Raw genomic sequence first — 13,882 nt, 5'->3', positions numbered from 1 at the left:
CGCAACAGGAGTGGAAGAAATGCCCAAAGCCAGGAGTGTCGTGACAGAGTGTAACGGTTTTCATGGTCTGTAGTTGATCTGCGCTCCATGACCATTCCTGAGTGTCTCTTTCCTTGATGAAAGATGTTCACAATGTCAGATTCCCTTGACTGCCCCAGAAGGTTTAAAGAACGTGCCTCTGACTCCAGTGTGGCCGTTCCAGATTCAGTAATCTTAAGGAATGAATTCTCATTTTAATTCTTACTGGATCACACTGGATTACATGTAAAGAATTCTTTCTCCACGGTGCTAGGGAAAGCAATTGACATTTTCAGATAGAAATGTGAAGTCAGATTAGTGTGACAAGACTAACGTGGCTTTTCAAGTCCAAGGCCTGCCCTCAGTTTCACTGTACCTTTGGGGTATTGACTCAGTTTCAGAATGTTCCCTGTGGCTTACAGCTGTTCTGCCAAAGCCAGCCAGATACCTGCCCGTGTGCCCAATGAGCCAGCCCAGCTTGAAGAGAGGCAACACAGCTGTGTTCTAGTGAAAAAACCAGGCGAAGTAGCCTGCGGGATTAAGTAACTTTGTAATTGAGTTTACATTCGATTCTCCGGTTAGACAAGAGTCCTTAAGAACAGAGCGGGGAAACCAGGGCGTTTAAAAACACCTCTGTTCCAATTCCCACAGTAACTGGCAGTTTGCAGACTCAGTAACTGTTTGGCAAACGAAGCATGCTGGAGACAGGTTTTAGGAGGTGACTTGCTTTTTGCCTGGAGGCAAATTTCAACGCTCCACATGGACACCAGGGGGCGCTGTAGGCTAAGCGCTTCTCCAGACAGCAGGCTCCAAGAAGTGCTCCTGAATTTTCATTTCAATCTGTGGGAAGTAGTATAAATAAAAATACAAATAAGTCTGATGTACCCACACCCCCTCTTTCTGACAGGCCTCTAAAATTACACTCTACCCGCATTAAATATGTGACTTGAGTCAGGCTTGCTCAAAATGTAAATCTTTATTTAAAAGCAGAAGTCTTTTGGGGGAAGGGGTGAGTGGGAGAGATATTTTCTTTTCTAGACTTCTTTTTTTTAGATCCATATGCAGTTATGCATTTAATTTTTGCTTGCAAAAGCCTGATTTATTCAGTGAGTTTCGGGATCAATTACCTAGCAAAAGGCCTCAGCTCTCAAGCACACGCTGTATTGGCCAAATACCTATAGTAAAAGACATGGATTACCACTATAACCCATTTAAGCTTGCTCCCTTCCTTTCTTTCCAGCTGGAAGCAGAGGGAAAGGCTGTGTGGGGTTTCTCTCTGGCTTTCTCCTGCAGTCCTTGGTTGGTGTGCCCTCTGCTGGGAAGGCTCAGGGCATCATGAAGTCACCCAGGTCCAGTGGCTCCTGACTAATTTCTTTTGTTCTGCTGCCCGGGCCTCTTTAGAAAACCCTCCCCACACTGTAGGCCTGCTGTAGAGAGCATGGGGGCAGAGAGGCACTGGAGAATTCACACATTTCAGTAGATGGGCCACACTTAGGAAGTGCCTGTGATCTGATTTCTTTTGGCTGAAACATCTTTACAGTTTTATAAGCCTGGAACCAAACGACTTAAAGCTTCCCTCGTGGTGGTTCAGAGTATTTCTGTGCTAACTTCCTTTGTGAGGTCACCTTTCCATTGCGGCCCTGCAGGAAGTCACTTTCCTACTGTACACAGCATTCTTGCCAAGGCACACAGCTCCTGTCGGGAGAGGTGGTCTGCCAGCTGTATTTTACCTTGACTGTTTACAGAATAATGTGCTCATCGTACACATCCCCCTGCTTTCTGGACAAGAACGGTGCTGTTTCTCGCCACTGGCCTCTTCCACGGTGTGATCTTGATGACCTGTGAATCACGACTGTGTGCTCACAAATGGAAAAGGTGGGAAGATCACATGTCAGTGGGGTTGTTATAATGCCCAACTATGTTATTTGATGATTCTGGGAAACTTGCCCTCAAATCAATGAAAGCAAAAATCTAAAGACTGACATTTGTTTTCGGGCTACTGAGTAGAGAATATTTCATGAAATATTCATTTATTAATTTATCAGATATTAGCTAATATCTTAATCAGGTAGCTTAGATGTAGAAATTTATTTTCTCGTAGTATAGAGTCTGGAAGTTCCAGATCTAGGTGTCAGCTGATTTGGCTCAAGGTTCTTTTCCTGGCTTGTATGTCTGTCTCTATCTTGTAGCTCTGACCTCTCATGGCCTTTCCCTGCTTTACACAGAGAGAAATGCCCTGGACTCTCTCCTTTTTCTTACAAGGACACATCCTCGTTATTGGGGCCTGATCCTCATCACCTCATGTCACACTAATACCTCCCCAAAGCTCTATTCGTTTCTAAATTCAGTCACATTGGAGCCTCAGCATGTAAATTGGGATGAAGAGATATGATACTGTCCATAGCAACTGCTTCTTACCTGTGCTTAGATAGTGTGTGGACACAGTGATGAATGAGATGTGACTCATGCTCTCAAGAAACTCAGCGCAATGGCGGTTCTCATTCCAGACTCCAGAAGCATGCTGACAATGGGAATTGAAGAGTACTTGTCACACAGCATAGAAGGCATGTTGTTTGTGTAGTTCATGCTATTTACCTAAGGGGGCGGGGCTCAACAGCTGCTGATTCAGTTTTCAAACACTCATTGTATGCGTTCAGTTTCTTCTTAAGAACGTACATTAGGAAAGATACAAAGAAAAATGGGAAATCAACAAGATAGACAAACCCTTACCCAAACTTAACTAAAAGAGAATATCTAAATTAACAAAATTAGAAACGAAAAGGGGGATATAACAACAGGCACCAAGGAAATTCAGAGAATCATTAGGTCAGGCTTTAAAACCTGTACTCCACAAAGTTGCAAAATCTAAAAGAAATGGATGATTTTCTCAATGGATTGTAAATCAAGATCAGATAAACAATTTAAATAAACCTGTAACCCCTAAGGAACTAGAAGCAGCCATTAAAAGTCTCCCAAACAAAAAAGCCCAGAGCCAGTTGGTATTAGTGCAGAATTCTACCAGACTTTCAAAGAAGAGCTATTGCCTATACTCCTCAAATTATCCACAAAATAGAAACAGTAGGAACATTGCCAAATTCATTTTATGAGTTCACAGTCACCCTGATACCCAAAACCACACAAAGATTCAATGCAGAAAGAGAATTATAGATCAATTTCCCTCATGAACATAGATGCAGAAATATTCAGTAAACTATTCGCAAACCCAACCCAAGAACCACATCAAGAAGATCATCCATCATGATCAAGTAGGCTTCATCCCAGAGATGCGGGGATGGTTCAATACATGAAAATTAGTCAATGTAGTCCACCATACAAATGAACTGAAAGAAAACTACATGATCATCTCATTAGATGCTGAAAAAGTCTTTGAAAAAAATCTAACACCCCTTATGATGAAACTCTTGGAGAGATCAGGGATACAAGGACCTACCTAAACATAATAAAAGCAATTTACAGCAAGCCTATAGCCAACATCAAATTAAATGGAGAAAAATCAAAGTGATTTCACTAAAATCAGTAATAAGACAAGGCTGTTCACTCTCCATTCAATATAGTATTCGAAGTTCTAGTTAGAGCAATAAGACAACCAAAGGAGATCAAGGGGATACAAATTGGAAAGGAAGAAGTCAAAGTATTGATATTTACAGGTGATATGATAGTATACATAAGCAACCCCAAAAATCTACAAGGGAACTCCTACAGTTGATAAACACCTTTAGTGAAGTGGTAGGATACAAGAATAACTTTAAAAAAAATCAGTAGCTCTCTTATACACAAATGACAAATAGATCGAGAAAGAAATCAGGAAAACAACACCTTTCACAATAGCCACAAATAATACAAAATATCTTGGGGTAACTCCAACTAAGCAAGTGAAAAACTTGTATTACAAAAACTTAAGTCTTTGAAGAAAGAAATTGAAGAAGATATCAGAAGATAGAAAGATCTCCCATGCTCATAGATTGGTAGGATTGACAGTAAAAATGGCCATCCTACCAAAAGAAAGCTACAGATTCAATGCAATCCCCATCAAAATTTCAACACAATTCTTTACAGACCTTGAAAAGATAATACTCAATTTCATATGGAGAAAAAAACCCCAGGATATCTAAAACAATTCTGTACAGTAGAAGAACACCTGGAGGTATCACCATGATTCCTGATTTCAAGCTCTACTACAGAGCTATAGTAATAAGAATGGCATGGTATTGGCATAAAAGCCGACAAGGGATCAATGAAATTGAATCAAAAACCCATACATAAATCCACATACCCATGGACACCTGATTTTTTATAAAGAAGCCAGAAATACACAATGGAAAAAAGACAGCATCTGGTATGTAGAAGAATACAAGTTGATCCTATCTACCACCCTGCACAAAACTCAAGTCCGGCCGGGCGGTGGTGGCGCACGCCTTTAATCCCAGCACTCGGGAGGCAGAGCCAGGTGGATCTCTGTGAGTTCGAGGCCAGCCTGGTCTCCAAAGCGAGTTCCAGGAAAGGCGCAAAGCTACACAGAGAAACCCTGTCTCGAAAAACCAAAAAAAAAAAACAAAACAAAACAAAACAAAAAAAAACTCAAGTCCAAGTGGACCAAAGACATCAACATAAAACCAGATACACTGAACCCAATAGAAGAGAAAGTGGGGAAGAGCCTTGAGCTCATTGGCACAGGAGACAGCTTCCTGAACAGAACACCAACAGCACAGGCACTGAGAACAACGATCAATAAATGGGACCTCATGAAACTGAGAAGCTTCTGTAAGGCAGAGACACAAGAAGGCAGCCCACAGAATAGGGGAAGATTTTCACCAACCCTACATCAGACAGAGGGCCAGTATCCAAAATATATAAAGAACTCAAGAAACTAGACATAATAAACCAAATAATCCAATTAAAAATGGAGTACAGCTCTAAACAGAGAATTCTCAACAGAGGAATCTCAAATGACTGAGAAACAAAACAATGTTCAACATCCTTAGCCATCAGGGGACTGCAAATCAAAACTACGTTGAGATTCCATCTTACACCTGTCAGAATGGCTAAGATCAAAAACACAAGTGACGTTTCATACAGGCAAGGATGTGGAGCAAGAGGAACACTCCTTCCATCGCTGGTGGGAATGCAAACTAGGCATTATGGAAATCAATGTGGTGGTTCCTCAGAAAACGGGGAATTGATTTGCCCTAAGACCCAGCTGTACAACTCTTGAGCATATACTCAGAGGACTCGCCATCGTACTCTAAGGACACTTGCTCAACCATGTTCACACATACTTTAGTCATAATAGCCAGAAACTGGAAACAACCTAGATATCCCTCAACATAAAAATGGTTAAAGAAATTGTAGTACATTTATACAATGGAGTGCTATTCAGCTGTTAAAAAAAATAACATCATGAAATTTGCAGGCAAATTGATAGAACTAGAAAAAAAAATCATCCTGGGTGAAATAACTCAGACTCAGAAAGACAAACATGGTATGTACTCACTTATAAGTGGACATTAACTGTTAAGTAGAGGACGATCATGCTACCATCCATGGGCCCAGAGAGGCTAAGTCACAAGGAGGACTCAGGGTGTCGGAGGAATGCATGGATTTCCCTGGGAAGGGGAAATAGAAAAGATTTTGTGGGTAAACTAGGGGTAGGTGGGGATGGGAACAGGGGGATCTGCTGGGGGACAGGAGAAAGTACTGGGAGAATTGACTGGGATTGAGGGTTATTTGGAGGGGAGAAATGTAGAAACCTAGTGTAGTGGAAACCCCCTAGAATCTACAAGTGTGACCTTAGAGAAGTCTCCTAGAAATGGGGATACAGAGCCCGAACTGGTCATCTTCTTTAACCAGGCAAGGCTCCCAGCAGTGAGCCTGGGACATCAACCCAGCCACAAAACCTTCAACCTATAGTCTGTCTTGCCTGCAAGACGTGCTGGGACAGTGGTGGCACAGAACTTGTGGGAGTGGACTAGTCCAACTTGAGGCCCATGCCACAAGAGGGAGCCCATGCCTAACATGGCCTGGATGGCCAGGAACCAGAGGCAGGACAGCCCAGAGACCCAGGATAGAACCAAATAGGGCTGGGGGTGAAGCGGGGGGAGTCATTGAAATGATTCCTAAGGATATTCTGCTATACTCATAGATCGGTGCCTAGCCCAGTTGTCATCAGAGGGGCATCATCCAGAAACTGATGGGAGCAGATGCAGAGACCTACAGCCAAACACTAGGTGAAGCAAGGGGAACCCTGCAGAATAGGGAGAGGAAGGATTGAACCAGAGGGGTAGAGGACACCAGGAGAACAAGGCCCACAGGATCTACTAAGCAGGATTCATAGGGGCTCACAGAAACTGAAGTGACAAGCATGGACCCTGTTTGGGTCTGAGCTAGGTCCTCTGCATATACCTTATGGGTGTGTAGCCTGGTGTTCTTGCGGGACTCCCAACAATGAAAGTCGGGGATGTCTCTGACTCCTTTGCCTGTGCTTGGGATCCTTTTCCTCCTACTGGGTTGCCATGTCCAGCCGTGATGTGAAGGTTTGTGCCCAGTCTTATTGTAACTTGTTATGTTGTGTCCTGTGGATATCCCTGGGAGGGCTGCCCCTCCACCACGGGAAACAAAAGGAACTGATCTAGGGAGTTGGGAAGTGGGGGAGGGACTGGGAAGAGCAGAGGGAGGAGAAACTCTGGTGGGGATGTCATGTATGAGAGAAGAATAACAGTTAAAAAAAGAGAGACATGGGAATGCATTTTTCAAGGAGTTTATTGTCTTCTAGAAAGGAGAAAAACCTATGTATGAAGTAAATTGAGAGCACACTAAGGAAGGGTAACATACCTTCTAACTTGTAAATGTGCTGTGCTGTATCCACTAAGTACCTCTCGGCCCTCATCCTGATTCTCACAATAAAGCTGATGTTATTTAGTTGTTGCTATTATTATTATTATTATTGGGCTGTGCTCCGAAGGTGGAGAAAAATTAGCACATAAGTAGTTAAGTAGTGACTTCCTGTGGTAGCAAGCGATGGGTGGGTCAATCGGGTAATAGCCAGGTCTCTCAGGATCTGCCTCACTTTTCATTGCAGGTTACCAGGCTGCTTCTCTCCTCAGTGATGCACAGAAACACAGTGGTGTGTGTCAAAGAGCCTTGTGAGGAAAGACAGTCCAGGAGGGAGGCGGGGAGTGATTTAAGCATCAGTCAAATTCTCCTCTCATCCTCTTGAATAAATGTATCAACATGTCAAGCTGTGTGTAGATAACTCTTAAAATTGTACTTATGGCACTATATTTACAGTTTTATTTCAGAGAATAAATACATTCATGTCCATGCTCTTCCACAGATAAACTTAAAACAAAATTTAAGAGTAGGCAAAGAGCTTAGAGAACGTCTCCACTCATTGGAGCTGGAGTTCGTGTGGGCAGAGTGGACTCGGGCATAGAATTGACTTCAACAAGTATGTCCTTTATCTATTTGCTATTGCTCACAATCATACTGTAATTCTACTTCCTAGCCTTGAAGTTAGGACTCAGTTTTGTCTGACAAATACTTTTGTAGGTCTCTCCTGGATAAGACACAATACTACATATGACATTTTGGAGAGCAGGTCTACATATTTTCTGATTAGTCTTCACATTTAATCAGTTGGATGTAAGAGGCCTCAAATGCTCACCCTTAGTGGCTGCACTTACTCTGTGGAGACCAGCACTGGTTGGCAGTAGCATGTGTTGAGAATTCAGAGGAGCTGTATAAGAGCCTGAGTTCCAGCAGACTCCCAGGTCATTTCTCAGGATGGGCTAGAATATGATATGGTAGCGGTAGCAAATGACTTTGTTTAACAAATACTTTGCTCTCATTACATGTCCCCACGTAATGTGCATAAGCTCACATTGCACATTGGCCGGGAACCCACTGCTGATAGAACCTCCTCCTTCTGGAATGCACCAGTTCCAGTGACAGGAAGAAGAAAATACTGACCTGTCACAAACTACAGTTTAATTCCTCTATATTCTTTCATTGGCCAAAGCAAGTTCAGTGGTTGGCCATGATCAACTAAAGGGAGGGGAAATTGTACCATGTTCCAGGACTGGGAGAAGAGACCTGTAGATATGGATTAGAAGAGGAGAGATAGCAGCGAGGTGTATTTAATAACTGACGGGCTGTGGAAACCGGAGGGGGGTTGCTATGGGGGAAGTAATGAGAGAACACTGTAAGGGGAAAAGGCACTAAAATCCGCTCAAGTGGAAAACTGCTCTGGGCAAATGCAGAGGAGAGGCAAGTTAGGGCAACAACCTCCTGGACTCCGCTGCTCAGGTTCTGTCCCTTATGTGTTAGGAGCCTGGGTTCCATGTGGTTCCATGAGGTTCCATACTGTTTATTAGCCTGAGCTTTTGCTTCCTAAGAATGAAGAAAGCGCCGGGCGGTGGTGGCGCACGCCTTTAATCCCAGCACTCGGGAGGCAGAGCCAGGCGGATCTCTGTGAGTTCAAGGCCAGCCTGGGCTACAGGGTGAGTTCCAGGACAGGTGCAAAGCTACACAGAGAAACCCTGTCTTGAAAAACCAAAAAAAAAAAGAATGAAGAAAGCAAGCCCCAGGCCTACATTGCAGGAGACCTAGGTGATCCCCGAGAGACTTTCTGCAGGAAGCTGGTTACTAGTGAGTGCATGGATGGGCTGGATCCCTGAGGAACCTAGTGGCTTCTCTTCCAGGATGAATAATCATCTGTGTGGGACTGTGAACCTGGAGTATTTGTAGAGACCCAGGGAGACTTGGGGACCCATTGGCATGGGATGGGAAGAAACTTGGGGGTAGACATCACTCCTTGGGGGTTCTCATCAGCCACATTGGCATCAGCCAGTGAAAGGGAACAAGGTCCTCGATCGAGCGCCCTCTCCCTGTAAGTCACCCTGACTCCTCCCAATCCCCCGACAACAAGGGCTTCCAGATCTGGGTCTCGCTCAGTCATTTCTTTTGGGCCCCAAGGAAACACTTGGCTTTGTTTCTTATTTCCATGGTCATGTGAGGAACTCTGCGGCCATTTGGCCCCTTCTCCATCTAGATAATTTTAGCGGATGTGTGCTCTCCACTGGCACCACAACTCACAGGCAAAGAGCCTAGGGAGCCTTGTCTGTGGAGGTGGTGCCCAGCCTGGAGGAAATAGCAGGAGGTATGCACCGGGGCCATGCTGGCCACAGAGTTCTTTCATATTTCCTCATTTCCCTGCGTGTCTATTGTCTCTCTTCTGGACCAGGAACTCGACAGACCAGGTCAGGGTGGAGAGACAGAGCAGTGTCCGCTCAGCGGCCCATTCGAGGCTCTCCTCTGTTTTTCTTCTCCCTTCCAGTCTCTTTTTTCTCCCTTCTTTCCAATTACCTTAGGAGAGGGAAAGGAAAATTGACTTTGGCTAGTTTGGCTCTATTTTCTTTCCAAACATAATGTTTTTGCCAAGATTTCAGATTTTGAAAATCAAAAGCCAAGAATTTACATCTTTTGTTCCATAGCATAATCCACCCGTAAGGCAGTATGCCAAAAAAAAAAAATGCTTCACAGAAGGGTCACAGGTAACAAGAATCACCGAGCAGGGAAAACATCATTTAATACCTCAAAATATTAACCTGCTGTGTTTGCAGACAGAAGGTGTTAATTACCACTGACATGCATATTTATTTTTACAAGAAACTTTTGATCTTGAGAATATACATTCTCTCTTATTTAACATGTGATGTTCTACCTGATGGTACTTAACACAGAGTAAGCACTCAGACATGTTATTTTTTTTTTTTTCCGCTAACAAGAGTTTTATTAAAGGTAAAGGGACAGAGAGTGAACAGGCCTGCAGGAAACACGTGTGTGGAGAAGAAGGAGGAAGAAGAAGAAGAAGGAACCGGGAACATGGCACCGGATTTTAAAGGCTGGGCGTGGACAGACATGTTATTTTATTGCATCCAAATATCCACAACTTGACTACTTCTCACCCAGTTCCATCCCTGCTCTTCAAAGGATAGAGCAAGGACCTGTCTGGTCTTTCCACTTTGCATAAAGAAAAAAAAATGGAGCCCCATGTTCCTTGAGCCATGAGCAAAAGAGAGCATACCCCAAGCTGTTCTCCTTTGTAAACATGCTTTTTGCTGTGAGATCCCATGCCTAGTAGTTCTGAGAAATGAAAAAAATATATATATATAAAATACATGTGCCTGCTAAACTCACTATTTGATTACATATCCCTTCTTACGATGAAACTTGTATTTATCCAACAATTTGGATTGTGTGAAGACATGAGGCTGATACTAAATTTAGAAATTCCTTAGGAATGGTAATATCTCCTGCATAATTAATAATTATGATGGGGGACTTTTGTTGACCACAGATGTGGATGCTAAGGGTTTGAAAACTGTGTGAAAAATTGCTCATCTTTTCTCCCATGTCAAGTAAGTCTGTTGGGTAGTTTGGCTCTTGTAACTATAATTACATAGGTTTGCTTTTCGTAGGTAATAGACTCTCAGTCATTTATATACAAATGAATATTATTCATCCTTGTCCTTGATAGCAGACTTCTATAAACTGAAGGGGTAGGCGCAGATGTGATTTGAGATGTCTTATAGTCATGAATGTGGTAAACTATGGCTGAAGGGTCTTGCAACACACCTCTTCTATCCATCATTTTTCTGTTACCTCGTTCTATCTGCACTCATGTTGTTGTTGTTTTTTTTTTAATCCTTCTAAATTTCTATGGAGGTCATGCTTCTTTGAAGCTCTAAAGCCAAGGAAGCTTGAAAGGTAATTTTGGTTTCAGGCCATCCACCAGGCTGGGCAGTTAGATAATGTTCCTGAGCCTCAGTTTCTCATCTGTAAAAGGAAGGACATACCATACCTTTCCAGAGTGGTGTTTCTTCACATAATGAAATGGTTGCTGAGGAGAAAGACTGATATATAATAAATGTTCATGTTCCCTTCCCTTGCGATCTCCAGGGACTTCCTGATCACATATAAAGTGCCACTTTCAGAGGGAATACACAACTGACTGCAAGCCAGCTCCTCCAAAGAAAGGAATCTAGCTGTGAAGTAGGGTAGGGCAACAGCTGTGTTACTGTGACTTGAGAGTGGATAATTAGAATGGATGTGTGTTTGCAACACGAATCTTAGAAGGTCTTATTAATTAAACAAACAAACAAAAACAAAGCCCTCGAAGCCAGGTATTGGGGTTAAAGCTGAAAGATCAGAGAGATGGAACAAGCCACAGCCAACCTCACCTCGTCAACTTTTCAGCTGATCCTGTTTCCTCAGACTGGAAGCCTCTGAGTCCTCACCTGGAAGGGATCTCAGCTGAACTTCTTAAAAGTCTTCTAGGAAATCCTCAGCCCAAGAGCCTCTGAGTCCTCTCCCAAAAGATTCTTAGTTAAATTGCTTAAAAGCCTCTAGTTCCTGGTCCTCATGCCTTATATACCTTTCTGCTTCCTGCCATCACTTCCTGGGATTAAAGGCATGTGTCACCATGCCTGGCTGTTTCCAGTGTGGCCTTGAACTCTCTGTCTCCCGAGTGATAAGATTAAGGGTGTGTGCCACCACTGTCTGGCCTCTACATCTAATCTAGTGGCTGGCTCTCTCCTCTGATCCCCAGATAAGTTTATTAGGGTGTACAATATATTGGGGAACAGCTGGGCAGTGGTGGCACATGCCTTTAATCTCAGCACTCGGGAGGCAGAGGCAGGCAGATCTGTGTAGTTTCCAGGCCAACCTGGTCTACAGAGGGAGTTCCAGGAAAGGCTCCAAAGCTACACAGAGAAACCCTGTCTCAAAAAACCAATACACAATATATATATCACCATGTGTTCATTGTGCATTGAGAGGGCCACGATGAAGAAGCTAATGTCATTCATGCTGCGTCATTCCATGGTAGAAGGCACAGGGACAAGAGAGACCAAGAAGTATCCAAATATCCTTTCCCAGTAGCATCCATTATAGCCACAAATATTGCTGTTTCTTCAAGGTCTTACCTCCCAAGACCCTCCTCACGTAGGCATGAATTTCCGCCTGGACTTTGATTGGACAAAACAGACCACAGCAAAGGTACATAAAGAGATAGAAAATGGACCCCAACACATTGCTCCAAGAAGGTTTTTCTCAAGTCTGACTTTGTGGCTGTTATTGCTGCTGCCGTCACGCGTTGCTGACAGCGACACAAACAGCGTGGTCTCATAGTGGGGAAGCTTGGGAATTCAGCTAATGGCACGAGAGCCGGCCAAACGCCAGCCAGGAAAGTGGGTGTGCGCATGATGTCAGAGACATTGTCCATGTAGGAAGACTGTCCGGGCAATTTGTTAGGATTAAAACCACCTGGGCTTAAGTAGGCCAGCCTAGCACCAAAGCACATTGATAACACCTTTCCCAGTGAGAAGGTGGAGTGTTCAAGTCCTGGGACCTGGCCTGGTGCCTTCTGCACTCGACGGGATTTGAGCCTTTTCCTGAAGAAATAGCTAGTGTTTTTTGTTTGTTTGTTTGTTTGTTTTTTAATGAATACTAGCAAGTTGTATTTGTATGCTCTAATACAGAGATTGAGAGACTTTGCTGTTTCCCACTGTGTCCTCAGAACTTAGTGCCTAACCCACAGCAGCTGTTACATAAACATTTCTGAAAGGAAATTTTAGAAAATGATTATATAAAACAATGTCAGATTGTTTTAAAAAAAAAGTGGTGTGATAGGGAATTTTGATGGCTATTCTTGGTTGTCAACATGACTATATCTAGAATTAATAAAACCCCCAAATTGAAGGGTAAACCTGAGAGGGATTTTTTGCTTAATTTGAAGTGGGAGGATCCACTTCGAATCTGTATCTTGGAGGTGGGAAGACCCACCTCGAGTCTGGGCCACACCTCCTACTGGAAGCCTGCATAAGGACATGGAAGAAGGAAGCTTTTGCTCTTTGCCAGCTTGCTCTCACCTCTCTAGCAAGTCCATTTCTTCACTGACACTAGAACCTACTTCTTTGGGATTCCAGTATATGCTGAAGACCAGTGTAGACATCCAGCCTCATCGGAAACTATTAGGTTCTTGGACCTTTTGTTCATAAACAGCACTACGGGATTAGGCGTAAGTCATTCTAATAAATCCCCCCCTCCTCTCTCTCTCTCTCTCTCTCTCTCTCTCTCTCTCTCTCTCTATATATATATATATATATATATATATATATATATATATATATATATATATTCATTCATTCTACAAGTTCTGTTATTCTAGAGAAGCCTGACTAATACAGGGATAGAACATGATAGGTATGCAACTTTAGTTTGGTTGGTTAGAAATGGCTTTTCTGTGCAGGAACCATCTGAGCAGAAATGAAGACGCAATTGAGGATGGTTCATGCAGATAACTGAAGGGCTGTCCTTATCGTCCAGGGGAGGGCCAGTGCAAATGTCCTGTGGTAAGTGTGTGAGAGGATCCGAGGCTCTGCACTTCTGAAGAGTTCTCAGACGATACTGGTACCATAGGTTCACGGAACGCTCTTTGACTAAGAAGCAGTTTAGACTAGAATTGGACCTGGGAGTCAGTAGCTGAAGCCAAGAGGTCAGGACCTGAGAGACGGGGTCACTGCATAATAAAAGGAGGATGTAAAACTGCATATGAAGAATAATTTGATCTAGATATGAAGTCTGGAAATAAGGGAGATTAAAATGTCATTTTTTTTTCAGTGAAACCAAATATCAGGTGACTTAGTGTTCCTTTTTGACTATCTCAAAATATTTCATGCACACTGACCACTTTTACATTTAAACTAAGATGTTTTGGCAAGCTAAGAAAAACCAAGAGACACTTATTCTGGTTAATTCACTGAGTTCCAAAGTCTTAACAGCTCTA

At 43.1% G+C, this 13,882-nt stretch overlaps 1 long non-coding RNA gene across 2 annotated transcripts in view; it reads left to right on the top strand.

Moving 5' to 3' along the window:
- The first annotated feature begins 4,616 nt into the window (after nucleotides 1-4,616).
- The window catches only part of LOC128109787 (uncharacterized), a 34,106-nt gene continuing 24,840 nt past the window's right edge, over nucleotides 4,617-13,882 (top strand). For both annotated transcript variants that reach the window (XR_008217925.1, XR_008217926.1), the window contains exon 1: nucleotides 4,617-13,114. This is a non-coding gene — a long non-coding RNA (uncharacterized LOC128109787). The remainder of the gene's footprint in view (nucleotides 13,115-13,882) is intronic.

This window comes from Peromyscus californicus, unplaced genomic scaffold (assembly GCF_007827085.1).
Source record: "Peromyscus californicus insignis strain IS unplaced genomic scaffold, ASM782708v3 Scaffold_14__1_contigs__length_90479793_seg_2, whole genome shotgun sequence".
In the NCBI taxonomy this organism is placed as follows: domain Eukaryota; kingdom Metazoa; phylum Chordata; class Mammalia; order Rodentia; family Cricetidae; genus Peromyscus; species Peromyscus californicus.
This window is presented reverse-complemented; position numbering and strand designations above follow the sequence as displayed.